Genomic DNA, 19,212 nt, shown 5'->3' with positions numbered 1-19,212 from the left:
CTTCAGCACCAATCACAATATCACCCAAAGTGCACTGGTGATGTTTTGACCATCAGTGGGAAAAGGTTCAAAGGGTTCTCATGACATCATGCTGCAGCCAGGCTATTTGCAAATAAAGCTACACTCCTAGTCCTATGTTTAGTTTTGTATTATTATATCAAGAGAGAGATAAATTTTGAACTTAATCAAATTTGTTTGGCATGTGGCCTGCGTGGGGGGACTGTACATCCAATTAACAATATTGGGTTTACAACAACTAGATGACACAGAATTGGATGTTATCAATATTTTTGGAAACACTCAGAATTCCACTTTCTTGTTTTCACAAATAGAAAAACAAAGCGTAGAATAAATTTTAAAGCTGACTGTTCACTAGTAAACACAGCATGGTAATTGGTGAAATACTTAAAATAAGAGTCTCAAACATAGATACATTCGTTTTGACGAGAAATATTCTGCCATTTTAGTATTGGATCTCTATAAAAGAAACACCCTAGTTTTAAGCAAGGGTTTAAATACCATAGCTTTAATGAACAATAAATCCAGCCTTGTTATTTAGGAGGTTCCCAATAGCAAGGGGTTTGTTTATTTTCCTGCGTCTGTTTTGTGAAGGAATTTTTTGCTTAAAATTAGTAGAAATGAACATATCACTTGTTTCTTTATTCTTTTATGCAGAAGCCATACTGAACTGTAGTTTTGAAAAAACAGATATGTCCAAAATCATGTTTTCTGAGGACGATTACGCCCCTTTTTGATTTCACTAGTCTAGTTTCTAAACATTAAGTTTTAAACAGCAGACAATTTTGTTGTGGGCCAAGAAACACCATGAATTGAAGTGAAATTGTTGATCACTAAATGGCCTTTATAAACAGCTCCACAAAAATAATTTATGTATGTTGTTTTTGAGCAAAAAGAGCCTGGCAAGTGTCAGCAGATAAAGAAAAAAAAAAACAAAGCCGGCGGTATTCCGTGCTTATGGATTAATAAACTGTGCACTCGGTTTTTCTGCAATCCATCTGCCCGGTTTGAATCCATAAACCATTAACTGGTAAAGTTAAAACAAGCCAACCATGCTCATAAACTAGGTTGCAAATGGCTGTGTGAATGCAGTACCTTTACCATTAACTGCTGGCTGTTAGAGCTCATGAACCTGGTTGCTGGTTGTTTTTTACCGCCGGGTGATTGCTTATGTGTTTGATACATTCCCTAGTTGGTTTATCTATTGAATTGTCTTCTTTCCATCCTGACCAGAACCTGCTTTAAAATTTTCTTCATTCCATTTTTCTGGGAAAAAAGATGAGGTGTTGCACTGTCTAGTTGTTTTGGCGAGTTTTCCATATCCTTAACGGATGGAAAAGGCACTGGCATTTTCAACAACCTTCTTCTCCTCTATTTATTCCTGTTTATTTATTTCCGCCAGACTGTTCCTGAAGTAAAAACATTCTGCTGCACATATGCAAATCCACTTTGCTCCACGTCAAGACGTGACATTTCTGAAATGTGACATAAATTGATATGGCCCAATTAGATTGAAGGTGCTGTTGCCTCACCACCCCATCCCACCTTCTTCCTCTCGCCTCATTGCAAATTGCTTTACATTTGCCTGCTCCCATCCGGAGCTCTTAATTATATGGTTTTGTGTGGTGGCTTTTTGCTGTAACAGTGCAGACAGCTGCTATGTGGCAGTTAGCCGCCACAGCTAGGACACAGCTAAAAGCTTATCCCGGCAGGGGAGAGGAGTGGAGCTGGAGGAGAGGGAGCAGGCCAAGCCACTGCTTGAACAAAGAAGAAACCCTCAGGCTGCTTGATAGAGGACTTGGAGGTGCCTTGTAGGAAAAGAACATAGAAGAGGAGTTGGACAGTGAGTGTTTGAGCTTCTGCATATGCATTCTCGTAAAAAATCAATCCAGAAACAGTGGTAGAAAGGGAACAGCATAGAGTACACCTGATTATACTTTTTTGCTAACATTAGGAGAAAGACTGTTAAAAAAATGTATTTAGATAAAAAAAAATAAAGTACATTTGGCTGATAAACATTTAAAATTACACATTTAAGTCAATAAAATATTTAGGTAACCAAAGGAAAGAGAAATTTTTTTTTTTTAAATTTCTGAAGTCTTTTGAAATTGTGATTTTCTTGAAAATAAAAAGTAACTATAAAGGGGATCTTGATTAGACTGTTCAGACATGACATATCTTACAGTGAAGATGGAATAATGTAGACTGTATCTCAGGACATAGCATGTGAAAAGAGCAGGCCCGCCAATAGAGGGGGACAAACGGGTCTGTTGCGACAGGCCCAGGATAGGGAAGGGGGCCGAGTATCAGGGAGGGTGCCCAGTCTGCACTGTGAAAACCAGAGCGGAGCAGACAAAAGTGATGCGGGAGTCGAGGTCTGCCTTTCAGGGCAAAGACAAAGTAAAGCTCACAGCTTATTTTACTTGCTTCGCCAACTCCCCTGATCGGACAGCATCACGTAACCCATCCGTTGTTGCCACACACACCAGGACCCCAGCAAACCTGTCTGTAGGCCTGGACAAGAGTAAGAAAACATCTTAGAGCCTGGAAAGCACTGCCAACAACTGTCAGTAGGGCAACAGCCCAGAACATACAACCACAGCTACAATGGAATGGTCACAGCATATTTATGTGTTAAAAAGAAACTGTGGAAAGACTTCAAAACTTATGTTCACTGATGCTGCCCATATAATCTGACAGGGAGCTATTTGCAAAAAATAATGGACAAAATATTAGTCTCTTGATGTGAAAAGGTTCTAGCGCTGTTTTCTAAAAGCCTAGCTGCTGTAATTAGATTGACAATTGGCTCCACAAAGTTTTTACTCAAGAGGGGCCAAATTCAAATGCAGTTTTGAGATTTTTATTTGTACAAAAATCTTGAGAGCAATGTAGCGTTTACCTTTTAATTCACAATGATGTAGTATTTGTATTGCTCTTTCACTTAAAATCTCAATAAAATTCACTGATTAAGGTTGTAATGTGACATTATGCAAAAATGTTTTTTCTTTTGATAGAAGCTGTCAATAAGATAAGGGAGTCCTCATTTTAGAAAAGTCATCTGCTATAACTTTCCCTTACCATCTGGCAGAGCAGAGCTTGTGAAAGAAAAATCGTCACAAAAAGGTTTCGTTTTTTGAAGACAAAAATTTGATTTAAAAAAAATTGAACATGGATGATACTGGTCAGCAGGTTACATTAAACAATATCTGCATAATATTTACTTCAGTAATTGGAAAAGTGTATGTTTCCAGCAAGATAATGTTGTACAAAACCAAAAGCTATGTTGAAATCTACTTAGGACACCTGGAGGGTTTATTCTACACAGAAAACACAAGTTCAATTAAGGTAAACCATCCTTAGTTCCAGACAGATTCATTTAAATAACTTTATGGTTACTTAAACTGTGTACTTGCAAATAACAAAAAAACAAACAAAAAAAAAACAATTAACCTGGATAGTTAAGGCCCCAGTGGTATCTCATAAAAGGTGGGTTTCTAATTATGGTGGTTCCAGACTACCTCTATCATCAGCACTGGTGCTCCAAACTGAAAATATGAAGGAACAGAACATGGCTGCATGAGGTAGGTTTCTGAAAATGCATCTGAATGCAAGGCAAGGTTTTCAGCAGCAAGACAAGTGCTTTGCATGATGAAAACATAACAAAAGAAAACAGGAAAAAAAGTAAACTACATTGGCATACTAAATAAAGTAAAGAAGGGTTGGACTACAGATTGAAATGAATTATGTTTAAGGCATGATGTAAAGGCAACTCTAAACAAATGGGTTTTTAAGGTTGATTGAAAAGAAATTAGAGTTTCAGCATTTTTTCTGTCTTCCGGATTTTTGTTCCAGATTAGTGGAGCATAAGAACTATGTAAATGCTGCTTTTCCATGTTTGGTTCTGATTCTGGGGATGCAGACTAAACTTGAACCAGAAGACCTGAATGATCTGAAAGGTTGAAACAACAGCAATAGATCCTTAATGTATTTTGACGTTATACCATTCAGGAAATTATAAACTAACAGAAGTATTTTAAAGTAAATGATCTGAGATACAGGGAATCAGTGTAAGGACTTTTAAAACCGAGGTGGTGTGCTCACGCAGGCAGCAGTTGTCTGGCAGATACCATTGCAGTAATCGGTTAGACTAAAGATAAATGCATGGATGAGTTTTTCAAGATTCTGTTGGGACATTAGTCCTTTACTCCTGGAAATGTTCTTCAGGTAATAAAAGGCCAACTTAGTAATTATCTTTATGTGCATCTTAATTTTCACATTTGAGTCCATCAATACACCCATGTTTCAGACCTGATCAGCAGTTTCAAGCTGTAAGAACTGGGGCTGTGACCTAACCACTAATGACTCCTTCTATGGTCAAACAATAATTACTTCAGCTTATTTTTTATTCAACTGAAGAAACTTATGGCACACCCATGCATTGATTTGTTTTATGCATCTAGCCAAGGCTTGAACAGGTTCTTAGTCAACTGCTGACATTGTAATGACAAGCAAAATACTTCTGGAACAATATTTATTGGGCAGATGAGGTTAAAGGGAAGGTGGTTGATAATGCACAGTGTCACATTTGCTAAAAACTATATACAACAGAACAAATAATTCCTAGTAAACATAGTGCAAAAGCTATAATTTGGCCTACTTTTGCCCCCTTAGGATCAGAGCACCTTGCTTTGAGTCTCTATCCTAAATATAGAAATATTGCAGTTCCAATTTTATTTATCATCATAAAAGATTGTTGTTGTACTTTTTAGTGCAAAAACATAATTAAATCATGCACTCTATGCAATTTGACAGACTTAAATTGTTTTACCTCCTTAGAAACAAATTAACTAAAAATATAACATTAGAATTTTTTGCACAATTCTAGACCCACCCTCATCCTGTGGGTTCATTTATCTTTGCTAGTCATCCACAGTTAGCCTTGGATATACAGTGAATGTGGTTGTTTGCTGCCAGTTTATAATCATCTGTCTAAGAAACTGAAAGATCTGTCTAAGATAGTGAAAGAGAGACATCAAACAAACCAAACTGAACTGAACCCTTTTAGGTGTTACTGTATTAGCAGTAATAGATTTCTGGCACTGATAATGAATAGAACAACATAAAACATTTATTTTACCAGAAAAAAAGAGTGCGAAATCTATTTCTAATTTTAAAAATGGGGGAGCAATAGCTTCACTTGCTTCTGTGTTTGAGGGCCTAGGAAGCCCTAAAGTGTTTTTACATAGTCTGGTTGTCATTTTGGACTGATGTTTGCTATACGATGTGAGCAATGGAAACCAAAGTCAGATTCCTTGTTTGTAATCACCAACTTGACCATTAAAGTTGATTCTGATTCAGATGACCAAAGTGAAAAATAGGTGTAAAGACAAGGATGAAATTATATTAGAATTAATGTTGACAAAAATCTATTTTCAAGTCCACGTTTTCAGTAAAACATATTGAATTTTAGAAATTTGTTGGATATTTTTGCACAAATTAACTTCATGCATCAAAAACAATTTTGTTTTATTTCCTGTTTTAACAAGGTTTTATGAAGCAAAAGTTATTGCTTCTTTATTTTAAAAAGACATAGGGCCTGATCCACTAAGATCCCAAATAAGGAGAACTAAATTGCGGTTCAGAGACGCAGACCCACCTACATCCAGGTCAACCAAGCAAAAACGATAGAGCCGAGCCAGATCGCAGATCCCCCCGAGCCAGCGCCACAGAAACACCACACATCCTTCTGTGCATTCGTAGGGGCACGGTGAAGACCACTCACCCCAAGCACACACGACCCACAAGGAACCATCCAGCAGACAAGCAAACCCCACCCCAGTACCAGGCCCAGAAGCCCGACGCAAGCGCAGAGCTCAGTGACGCCCGCTGTGCCGCACCCACGCCTGGAAGTCAGAGCCGCCGCGCACAGGACCACTGCCCCAACACCACAGCATGCCATACAGCAGAGGACGGAATGCAGCAAAGAGCACCCAAGGCAAAAGCTGCACACAGAACTCACACTGCGCAAATGCGCCCCCACCAGCCCCCCAAAAACAAAGCCCCCTGCGAAAATGCACCCCAAAACATCAGCCAGAGAGCATAGGTACTGAGAAGTGGTCTGTGGTCCCCACCTGCAGAACCACTCCTTTATTGAGTGTGTCTTGCTAATCGTCAAAGATTTCCCCCTGTTGTCTATTCCATTTGCACAACAGCTGTGAAATTGATAGTCAATCAGTGTTGCTTCCTACGTGGACAGTTGGATTTCATAGAAGCTTGATTTACTTGGAGTTATATTGTGTTGTTTAAGTGTTTCCTTTATTTTTTGAGCAGTATATATGCATTCATTGAAATGGCAATAATGAATCTTTTTTTAAAGTAATCTTTTTGCATTTTGGATCATTGTGTTGTCTGTAATGTGTTAATTGTTTAACTTATCCATCTCTTATAAAGCACTGTAATAAAGCAATTCACCCTTGAGGAATAATAAAGTACATATGAATTAATCAGAAAAATTTAAAAATCTTTTTATACACACATTTTCCTAAATACAGAAATATCTTAGCTGTCTCCCTCAAAAATTGTTATGTAAAAACGTTGCACAAAACCCTTTAAAACCACAGAACATTTATTTGGAATGTGTCCATAACTTCATTTTTGAAATACACAATTTTTTATAAACATAGACAAAAAGAGGATCGGGCTGCGGACAAAGGTAGAGATCTCTGCGGCCTGATCTCCGGATGCTTAGGCTGGCTCTAGGGACGTGGAATGTCACCTCGCTGGGGGGGAAGGAGCCTCATCTTGTGCGGGAGATTGCCAGATATCGACTAGAAATAGTCGGGCTCACCTCCATGCACAGCGTGACCTCTGGAACCCATTTCCTTGAGAGATGCTGAACTCTCTTCTACTCTGGAGTGTCCTGCGGGGACAGATGGCGAGCTGGGGTGGGTTTGCTTGTGTTGGGGTCATCCATTTTGGTCGGACACACCGACTAGGCTGCGCAAGTCAACATGCGCAGGTCAACAGAGGTTGCAGCTCTGACGTCAGTTGCCATTTCCAGCATGTCTCACGGGATGACACATTGGAGACACATATCTGGAGAGAGAAAAGCTCGCAGGGGAACTTTTCCTTCACAAGGCCATTCTTGGAGGAGCTTGAAAGCTAGAAATCTGTCTAATACAAGAAGGTCATAAGATTCATTTACCGTTTGAAGACCACGCCGACACCTGGCCCAAGTGAAAACGTACAGAGGTTTTATTTCCAAGGAGATGAGTTTTCCTCCTTGTTGATTCAGGCGACTAAACAGTTCCATATATATTTTCCCCTCTTGGAAGGATGAGAAGTTTACCGGTTTTTTTTTTGTGAGTTGATCATGGACACGTTATCCCCACCCCCTCGTTTTTCTTCAGCCCTGACCTTTCCTCAACCGGTGGAGAGAAGAAATCAACGTCAAAGTAATTTTGTTCTTGTTTTATATTAAATTGGATAGGTGCATTTAGAAGTCTGGGCAGGATGAAGCATAGTTAAGGTAATTTAGAATCACCAGTAGTTAATCCAAGGTATCAACTTGTTGCATGCAATACTGATTGAAGTGTTTTATGCTGAGCCGTTTTGAGTTGCTGTGCACGTGCGGCTGAATCATGCAGCGTGGATCAACAAGGTACGTGTTCATGTTTTTGTCGGGCTGATCCCAAATCAGCCAGGAGTTAGAAGTTGGACTTTTGAAGTTTTCCATTCAAAGCAACTGCGGTTTGGGCCTCGCCCGACCACTCTTTTGTTCCAGTTTTATTACTGGAGTTTTCCACTGAGTTCCCGCCTCAGAGTTTTATGACTCTTTGTTCAAGAGTCGGGGCAATCAGCTGCTAGTGGCTAATGCCACGGCCCACTGTCTACAAGCTGATAGCTGCAATCGAGACATCAGCACACCAGGAGGGCTTCTCTTTCCAAGTTAACCCAAATTGCATATTTTGTCCATAAAACTGCTGGTTTGATCTTCATTGACACTCGATGTGCATATATTTTATTTTATTATTATTGTTAGGTAGTCATTTTTATCCCCTTTGTGTAGAATAGTGCTTGTTAGTTAGGTGAATGTTTTTGGACCAGAATGGTGATATATCAGAATTATATGGCTTCAATAAATTTTCACATATATAATTAAGAGAAGCATTTGTGCAAGAGTGATTTATCTGTCAAAATAAAGTCAAAGTCCCCATACCTTCAGTAAAGCAGTTGATTAAACAGTGACATGAATTTTGGTTAATAATGATCAGTTACTAATGAGAATTTATTAATTGTAATTATCAAGGGCTTTGAGCCCATAATCACAACATCAGAGGACATCTCTATTCGTAAGTAATTATTTTGGTTAAGAAATAATTTTTCTGAATTATGATTTTTAATTATAATTTTTCATATATATTAACTATCAAATATTTTCTACTCAATAATCATAATTTTTACACTTGTTGCCCCCCAGCTCAGCTGTCTCGTGTTGAGGTTTACCCCAGTGGATGAGAGGGTCGCATCTCTACACCTTCGGGTCGGGGACAGGGACTGTCGTCTTGACCTACGAGCCAAGCGGTAGTGCGGAGTACCTGGACTTCTTGGCGCCCTGTCGAAGGTGCTGCATAGTGCTCCTCTCGGGGACTCCATTATTCTGCTGGGGGATTTCAACGCCCACTTGGGAAATGACAGCGACACCTGGAGAGGCATGATTGGGAAGAATGACCTCCCTGATCTGAATCGGAGTGGTGTTTCGTTATTGGACTTCTGTGCTGGTCACGTATTGTCCATAATGAACACCATGTTCAAGCATAAGGGTGTTCATCAGTGCACTTGGCTCTAGGACACCCTAGGCCGGAGGTTGATGATCGGTTTTGTTGTCATGTCTTCAGACCTTTGGTCGCATTATTTGGACATTCAGGTGAAGAGAGGGGCAGAGCTGTCCACTGATCACCACCTGGTGGTGAGTTGGACCATCTAACTGGCGGAAGAGGAGAAAGCCAGACAGACTTGGCAGGCCCAAGCGCATAATGAGGGTCTGCTGGGAAAGTCTGGCAGAGCCCACAGCCAGGGATGTATTCAACTCCGACCTCCGGGAGAGCTTTGACCAGATTTTGGGGGAGGTTGGAGATATAGAGTCCAAGTGGACCATGTTCTCTGCATCTATTGTCAAGGCTGCTGCCCGTAGCTGTGGCCGTAAGGTCTGCGGTCCTTGTCGCGGTGGTGGGCACTGGCAGTAAGGGATCAGAATCAGAATCAGAATCAGAAAAGCTTTATTGCCAAGTACGTTTTTGGACATACAAGGAATTTGTTTTGGTGTAGTTGGTGCAATACAATACAAATTAAACAGTATAAACATATCTACAATATAATATAAATATGTGCACAGTTTTAAATGAGTGAGAGTAAATATAGAGCAGTAGAGCAGTAAATATAGAGCAGGCTGTCAAGGTGAAGAAGGAGTCCTATCAGCTGTGGTTGGCTTGTGGGACTCCTGAGACTGCTGACGGGTACCGTGTGGCCAAACGTGCCGCGGCCCGGGCTGTGTCAGAGTCAAAAACTCGGGCCTGGGAGGCCACAGAGAAGGACTACTGGTTGGCCTCAAACCACTTTTGGCAAACCGCCCGGCGCCTCAGGAGGTGGAAGCACTATTTTGCCAACACCATTTACAGTGGGTGTGGGAAGCTGCTGACCTTGAATGGGGGCATTATCGGGCGGTGGACGGAGTACTTTGAGGATCTCCTCAATCCTGCCGTCACACATTCCCTGGTGGAAGCAGAAGCTGGGGACTCAGGGTTGAACTCTTTCATCACCCAGGCTGAAGTCACTGAGTTGATTAAAAAGCTCCATGGTGGCAGGGCTTCGGGGGTGAATGAGATCTGCCCTGAGTACCTCAAGTCTCTGGATGTTGTGAGGCTGTCATGGTTGACACGCCTCTTCAACATTGTGTGGCGGCCGGAGACAGTGCCTCTGGACTGGCAGACCAGGGTGGTGGTCCCCCTTCATAAGAAGGGTGACCTGAGGGTGTGTTCCAACCCTGGTGAGTTCTATGCCAGGTTATTGGAGAGGAGAGTCCAGCCGATAGTTGAACCTCGGCTTCAGGAGAAGTTTTTGTCCCAGCCGTGGAACAGTGGACCAGCTCTACCCCCTCTGCAGGGTACTCGACAGTTCATGGGAGTTTTCCCAACCGGTCCAAATGTGGTTTGTGGACCTGGATAAAGCACTGTGTCCCTTGTGGTGCCCTGGCCTATGTGTTTTGTGGACCCGGAGAAGGCATTAGACAGTGTCCCCATGGTGCCCTGTGGGGTGTGCTCTAGGAGTATGGTGTCGGGGGCCCTTTATTAGGGGCCATCTGGTCTTTGTACAAGCGGAGCAGGAGTTTGGTCCACATTGCCGGCACTAAGTCAGACCTGTTCCCGGTGCATGTTGGACTTCAGCGGCTGCCCTTTGTCACCAGTCCTGTGCATAACTTTTATGGACAGGATTTCTAGGCACAGCCAAGGGCCGGAGGGACCAGTGGATTTTGTCTCTTCTTTTTGCAGATGATGTGGTCCTGCTGGTCCCCACTAGTCAATACCTACATCATGCACTGGGGCGGTTCGCAGCCGAGTGTGAAGCGGCTGGGATGAAGATCGGCTCCTCTAAGTCCGAGGCCATGGTTCTCGCCTGGAAAAGTGTGGCTTTTCCTCTTTAGGTTCTAAGGAGTTCCTGTCTCAAGTGGAGGAGTTCAACTATCTTGGGGTCTTGTTCACGAGTGAGGGAAGAATGGAGTGGGAGATCGACAGACCGATTGGTGCGACTTCCGCAGTAATGGGGACACTGTGGAGGTCCGTTGTGGTGAAGAGAGAGCTGAGCCAAATAGCGAAGCTCTCGATTTACTGGTCGCTCTACATTCCTACCCTCACCTATGGCCATGAAAGAACGAGATCCCGGATACAAGCAGCTTAAATAAGCTTCCCCTGTAGGAAGTTTGATAAACAGAGACAAAAACGGAAATAAAATGTACATTGTGAGCAATTTGAGATAAATATGTACATGAAAATAAACTATTTACAGAAGTGTAATCAAATCTCTAAGTGTGCCAGATACCCATGAGCACACAAATAATGTTCAATGTCTTCAAACAATAAAAAGTGCAAAAAATAACATATAATCAATATAATCATTTGTTGTTTGTTGTTCATTATATATTTTTATCAAGATACAAAAAACATAAAAAACCGTTCACAATAAACTATTTAAAAGATTGCAGTCACAGGCACAGTCAAACATTAGCTTTCAATTTGACCTATAGAGCTGTGATAGGCCTTGTGACAGGTCCTGTCCACAATTGCTTGCCAGTGGAACAACGGATGCAGCTCCTGTTACCTAAAGGCATACTCCTTTCTCTCCCTCTGCCTCTCTCCAGATCACTGGGTGCCTCAGGGGAGTAGGAGGTCTCTTCTTCCTCCCCATCATCATCAATACTGCACACAGAAAACATTACAGTGTGATAGATGTGTCCATAATGTGCATAATATGATAAAGATATGTAACACGGTGAAATTCTTTCAGTTGTAAATTTTCCTTAGTTTTCTCTAACTCAGAAACAACTAATATTTCATAAACATATACATACATGTCATGGGAAGGATTGATCCCCTCAATAAAATCAGCTTCATCTCTACTGCTGGCTGAATTCAGACCAGGATGAGTGGAAAGAATCCCGCCTTCATCCAGTGCTGTAATAAGCTCCAATGCTTCGGGAGAGATAAAATACCTCTTTACTATGCTAAAACAACCAAACTTTAAACTAATCTTCTCTGCCCAAACACCACCTCTTACATGTACCGTGCTGAAGAGAAGTTGCCCTGGGCATTGAGGGAAACATCAACGTGTGGGTAAACAAAGTGTTAGCTTGAAGCTAACTTCTGTAGCTGTGAGGACGGGCTTTTAGCTGGCCCGGCTGAACCATATAACAAAGGCACGTTTGGCTTCTTGAGTGGCCACGATGCAGAAGGGTAGCTCTCGCTACCTGGACGTACATGCAGGAAGGCATGCGATGCAGTCCCAGCCTTCTTTTCCTGGCCGTGGGGAAAATCCGCTTCGATTATAGCTGCTTCTGGAGGTCTCAGAAGAAAAGCCAAGTCAAGCATGTCTCATTACACCCTTTATATGAATGAATGCCGGATACTCGAACAGCACATCATTACTTAACTTTGTTGCATGTGATCGTAGTCACTATGGATCCAAGTTAAAGAGTTATTTCTGATTACCAGCAATAAAACAAGACTGCTGTTTGGGGCCTCTCCTGTCCAGTTCCGTCTGGATTCCACATGGAAAAAAATCTGTTTTGGAACGTGGGATTTTTATTCAAACAGTGGTGTCACGGGAAGTCCGCTGCTATTCCCTTCTTGTTCCTGTTCCTGGCTGTGCCGGAAGTAGGTTAATACGATTTATTTTGAAAGTTCGAGAAAAGTTCTATCTTGTAACCCATGGCTGGGTCCCAACACTGGAGCATGACTGCTGCAGCCATCTTTCAAATGAGTTGAGCTATTTTTTTAAAATGAAGATATATCCATGTGAGTATTATGTTTACAGAAAGAGCTGATTCCAAGCATATTAAACTATCTAAACTGTTTGTTTTGCAGTATGGAGTACTTGACAATGTACTGATAAAGACTTAAAACTATTAGCATAAACTGTTTAATTTGCTAACATTTATATAGCTTTAAGTTTGAATTACTAGTGTGTATTCCCCTATTTACACAGAACAGTAACCTTTGCTTCTGCCTCTCCGCTTGCTTTCTGTTTGTTTGCATTCTTTTACTCTTTAACATCCTATCTCTCAGCCAAACACTACAGAAAAGTTGGACTAATTCTTCTTTAATTCAGTTTAAAACAGCCTGGCCACCAATACAGAGAAATGTCTCTTTGACCCCAGTGCCAAGGACAGAACAACGGCGGACTGTTCTCACAACATATGATAGCAGCCAACTAACTGAAAACACTGGAATTCCACTAGAAAACAAATTTGCTCCACTTCTACAAGGCTGTCACCCCAAATGACAGCTCATCTTTCCCCAGCAAGAGGTATGAGAACAGATTACGCTCTAAACGGTTTCGTCCTGAACAGCTTCAGAAAGAGCCAGCCACCAAGACAAAGCCTTAATAGTGTGTAATGGAGGCAAAAATGAGATTATTACTTATTCTGGAGGAAAAACATGAAAGTATTTTGTTTTGTCAATAGCATGGTGTCTGATCAGAAAAATACTGATAAACATGGAAAATCATCCAACATCGCACACAGGAGCTTTTGATGTTGTGAAGCAACAATCAAAAATCTTGAAAGAGGATTTTTTTATTCAGTTGCTAAAAGTTCATGGTCTCAATATCTAGGTGTTTTTCAGTGGACTTCTACCGACAGTTCGGCTTGGAGATGTGAGACTCAGTACACTGCTGATGCTTGAAAAATGGTTTCCATAAGCATATGCTGCAAAATCAGATTTTCTGGGAACGTGGGAATCTTTTAAAGGAAGATTGATCTTGTTTTAATAGGTTTGGAGTACAATTCTTTGCTTTCAAAATTTTTTATTCTGTAAATCAGACACCAGTTGCCGCGTCCACAAACAGGAGACAAGAAAGTACACAACTGATAGAATGTCATTATAAAGGTCAACTGCTGCCTACTGAAAAAAACATGAACAATGGAGAAAACATTTACATGGAAAGAGACTTCTTCATTACTAAAACAAATGGAATCTCCCTACACTCCAACAGGACAAGTGAACCCCCACTTAGCCCCAACAGAGGACTCCAAACCTCCTTAACCCAGACCCTACCCACCTCACCATTATCTCCACAAAGCACCAACTCTTCTCTCCTGGATTTCACAACAAAATGAAGAACCTTGTCAAGATCGGAATACAATTTACCCTGCTCTCAAATCTCAGAATTTTTCCCGCAAAACTTCCATCATCGTCCAGCCTCTACCAAAAGCCTCTACCCCACCCCACCCTCTCCCCCTGTGCATAATGGGTCTACTCACATCAATGATAACAAGCAGGGTGTTCCAGAAACATTTCTGTGATGTGCAAAGGGCCCATGTGATAACACTACCAGCAATGATTATTTCCAGGAACAGCTTGGGCCCCCAATGGAAGAATGCTGTATTATCTCCATGCTAATACATAACAGAAAAATGAAAGCTCATACGATAAGAAACAGTAGAAAGAAATTAGAGTTAATATCCATTCCTTGTCAAGTGAAAACCTGCCGCAGAGGTAATACCAACCACTTAGTCACATAAACTGGCTCTATTAAACATTAGATCTTTTTCAGGAAAATAATCTTTAATCAATGACTTCATTAGTGAGCATAATCTTGATGTTATTTTGTCCTGACATTGTCAGATTAACAAAGTGAGATACCTACATTGATAGAGTCAATGCCTCCCAGTTACAATGTTCTAAGTGAGACAAGAGAGCATGAAAAGAGAGAGGGGTGACCACCTCGTTTCATGATTCATTACCGTTTAAGAAAGTGTTTCAGGGCAAATTTGACTTTTCAATATCTACCTTTCCAGGCAAGGAACCTTGCTTGACCTATGTTTATGAGCGTTTACAGGCCTCCAAAATACAAAGCAAAGTATTTCAATAATTACAATGACCTTCTACCTGTGATATGTATTAATTACGACTGTTTTATAATTTTGGGAGACTTCATCATCCATGTTGACAACTCCCAAGACAAAGGGACAAAATGATTATGTGATACACCTAAAACTTTTGGTTTAACTTAACAAGTTAAACAGAAAAGCAAAAGGGGATTAAGGAAACTGAATTATTAGTAAGGGTCTGAACATTTTCCAAGGTCTTTTCTGTTATCTTTGAAAGCTTTTTTCCACTGACTAAATTAGCCAAATAGACATTATGAAAAAACATTTTTTAAGGAATGTGCAATGGAAGCCTTTGCCCAAGTTTACTTTTTTTCCACTTTGTCAAGTAACTTAGCAATTGAGCTTGTAGATAACTTCCATGCTAAAATATAATTGATTCCATGGCTCCTATTAAGGTGAAGATTGTACCTGGAAATACAAATCACTGTGGAGTAATGCTCCACTGATACAAAGTGGAAAAAAACGAGTGTCGAAAAGCTGAATGGAGGTGGTGAAAGACAAGGTTATCTATGAGATCTATAAAGTGAGACTTCACAGACGTAACTTACAACTGAAAAATGCAAGCTAATCCTTCTTTTCTGAAATCAACAAAAATAACGATGCTCCTCGTGCCTTGTTTGCTTTGGTAGACAGATTCACAAACCCTCCTGTTTCTGTAACATCTGAACTCCTATATCCTCCTGAGACCCAGGAAAAAAAAAAGTTTTGTAATTTTGATTTTTTTACATAAACTAAGTGTTGGGGTGGTAAAGAACAGATGGCAAAGGATATTTTTTTCAACTTAATTTTAATAACATTTTACAACATGTGCACAGTGGGGCACAACAGGACTTTATTGATGTCGAGCAGGAGACATTAACCAAAACACGCTATGGAAAGCTCCACTGAAATCTTAAAACAATGTGTTAACAAATTGCACAAAATAGCATCTAACACAATTCTACCGAATCAAATACAAAAGCTTAGACAAATATTTATCAACTGACCTCCTCCCAAATTTCCCATTCATCAGTAAGGGGATTGAAAAAGCTATGTTTTAACAGTTAAATACCCTCTTAACAATGACTAGCCACTTTGTCGTCTTCCAGTCAGATTTCCATGCTCAGCACAGTACAGACTGTTAGTGGTAGTCACATAAATGCATCCAATGGAAGAACCACAGTGCTTGTATTATTGGCACTCGACACTGTTGATCATTGTATGTTACTGGAGTGACTGGAGAACTGGGTCGGATTTCTGATACAGTACTTGGTTTGAGGTTTGAGATGGTTTGAGACTTACTTGAAGGACAGGGACATTTTTCATTTTTGTGTCAAAAGGTAACTTTACATCAGAGTTGCCAAAAATCACGTGTTGTTTCCCAAGGTTTATCCTGGGGCTCCTCCTGTTCCCTCCTGTTCAACATCTACATGCTCCATTTAGCTCAAATCAAAACAACCAACAATATAAGTTACCATAACTATGCAGATGACACACAACTTTGAATTACAATGCCACCATATGACTATGAACCTATTCAAGTATTAAGTAGAAGCATACAACAAATTATCAATGCATGGCTGTGTCATAATTTTCTTCAGTTAAATAACAAATTTAAGTAATTGTTTTTGGATTAAAGGAGGAGCAATCAAGAGTTTAAGACCCAAATTCTGGGTGTAGTGATAGACTCAGACCTGAATCTTCAGAGGCTCAATAAGACAATCACTAAGTCAACCTTCTTTCACCTGAAGAACATTTCCAGGAATAAAAGACTAATGTCCATACACGATCTTGAAAAACGCATCCATTTATTTATCTTTAGTTGAATTGATTGCCTCAACAGTGTCTTTACCCTGCCTAAAAGGTTAATCAGACAGCTGCGGCTGATCCAGAATGCTGCTGCCCGCATCTTCACTAAAGCTGACAAAGTAGATCACATCACCCAGTTTCATTGTATAATTTTAAAGTTCTTACACTGGCTCCCTGTATCTCAGAGAAGGCACTTTAAAATACTTATGTTGGTTTGGAAATCACTCAAGGGCTTAGCACCAAATTACATTAAAGATTGGTTGTTGTATCCGTCTTTTAGCCCACTCGGGACTAAATTCTAATCTGCATCCCCAGAATCAGAACCAAACATGGAGAAGCAGCGTTCAGTTCTTATGCCCCACTAATTTGAAAGAATCTTCGAGAAAACTGCAAAAATGCTAAATTATTTTTTTTATCAAGGTTAAAACCCCATTTGTTAAGAGTTTCTTTATTTTTCTTTAGTTTCCTTTATCATGCAACTGCAATGCACTTTTTAATGTTTTTTTTCTTTCATTTCTTATGTTATCATGTAAAGCTCTTTGGACTGTCTTGTATATTTAACATGGTATACAAATAAACTTGCCTTGTATTGCCTTGACTCCGTTTTTTTAGTGAAAGAGATTGACCAAAGGCTGGTTATTCTTAGTGGAAAGCTGCAGGGCTCCAGTTAAAGATGAGGCTTCACTTGTCTTTTAGTAGTTTCTTTAAGCTCAAATGGGCAACCACACTGATTGGGTAAGGTGTATTGTGTCACTTCCTGTTTTTGCTGTTTCACTTGGTGGATCTGTTTGATGTCATAATTGGAGGCACAGCTCCATTGAGGGGGCTCATTGTAGCAGTCCTCCAGCCTAACCCACACAGCTGGGTGACAGTCGTAGCCCACAGGTCACCACCAAGCCATCTGCATTTCTAACAGATTTTCCTTGCCAAGAAGCTGACTCTAGTAATTGGCAGATCCATAGTCAGAAACATGGCATTAGAGACACCAGCGACCATAATGAAATGTTTTCCAGGGGTCAAAATGGGTGACATCAAATCCTACCTGAACCTGCTGGCTAATTATAAGTGTATATATAGTAAGACTGTTATTCACACTAGCAGTAATAACACCCCGTTATGCCAATTAGATGTCACTAAAACAAATTTTTTGGTGAGTAGGTTTGCCAAAAAATGTTGGACTCTGGTCCCCTCTCTGATTAGACCACTGGCAACATGTTTACGTGCATGCTGTCATTCAACCGCTGGTGTCCTGAAAATGATATGAGCTACATTGATAACTGGAAACATATGGTAAAAAACATGTCCGGAGAAACGGGATCCATACCACTTTGGATGGAGCAGCTCTTTTTTCCAGGAATCTGGTCGAATTGATTAGTTCTTGATTGATTAGAAGCAGAGTAGTAGTTTAACACACATTTTTGCAATTTCTGTAGGTACCCACCAATTACCCCATTGAGACAGTGTCTTGCCCACGGCCAAAATCACACAGATTAAAAACTATTGATTCATTTTCTCTCACAGAAATCTGGCTGCAGCTAGAAGATTATGCCAGTATAAATGAGTCAACTTCTAATTATTAAAATTTCCATGTGTAGCATGGGAGAAATGCGCTTGCAGATGGACGCATGGACTCTGATATGAACTTTATATTTTGCCTCTCCAACCTCAGTAGTAACGTACCAGGTTGTACAAACTCTGTTTGCTTCATGTTTGATGAGACAGCAGTTATTCTACCGGGCTTTGTAGGAGTTTTGAGGAGGATGACTGATCCAGTCACAGACAGCAGGAGAACAAGTCGCATTGGCGTGTTTCCATTACAATTACTAGAGCTTCGGGAGCTTTTTTCTTGCCATATATTGCCGTTTTGTGCTGAAACTCCTCATTGTGACTCCTTGGGGTAAACGTGGACCTGCATCAAATCGTATCTGGAACACATGTTGACCATAGTTCTTGCATGTGCATGTATGCACAGAGGAGCGCATCGGACCCTTTTTTTTCCCTCATCAGCTGGTCACGTGCTGCAGATTTGTTTTTTTCATTTTTCCTCTGTGGTTCCTTTAGGTGAAGACTTGCATGCTGGACAAGGCTCTGTGTCTAATCAGAGCAGTAAGAGCTTAAAGCTAACCAGAGAGGACAACAAACCGTGAGTAAAATAAATAAAAAAAATTAAAAAAACAAGGGGAGAGAGATTCATCAGACTCTGCAAAGTAAGTGGAAAGTTAAAAAATTACTTAAAGGTTACCTGAAACTGCTTTATTACTGGTTCTCCCTGGTGGGATAATTCACATTCTATGTAATTTGAAAGTCTCCAGAGAGCTGCTGCAGCTAAGCCCACGTCAGGTCTTCAGAGCACTGCTGCCATCGTACAGCCCAAGTCTTCCTCAACCTCCTCCACACGCCGCAGAGGACGCCGTAAGAGGGACGCCTCGGCCCAAGTCATCGGGTTCCCGGTGACGCCTCGGCTCAAGTCATCGGGGGTCCCGGCAACGCTTCGGCTCAAGTCATCGGGGGTCTCGGCGACGCCTCAGCTCCTGCTCAAGTCACTGAGGGTCTGGCCGACGCCTCAGCTCCTGCTCAAGTTACTGAGGGTCTCGGCGACGCCTCAGCTCCTCTCAGAAAAGCCCTACTCTACACCAGAAAAAGAATGCCTAGCTGCAATCTGGGCCCTGGAGCATTTCTGGCCATATGTAGAAGGATACGACTGTTTACGCCGACCACAGCAGCCTTAAGTGGCCAATGTCCTG

This window comes from Girardinichthys multiradiatus, chromosome 19, assembly GCF_021462225.1.
Source record: "Girardinichthys multiradiatus isolate DD_20200921_A chromosome 19, DD_fGirMul_XY1, whole genome shotgun sequence".
Taxonomy (NCBI): Eukaryota; Metazoa; Chordata; class Actinopteri; order Cyprinodontiformes; family Goodeidae; genus Girardinichthys; species Girardinichthys multiradiatus.
The sequence above is the reverse complement of the archived record's forward strand: the minus strand, read 5'-3'. Positions refer to the sequence as shown.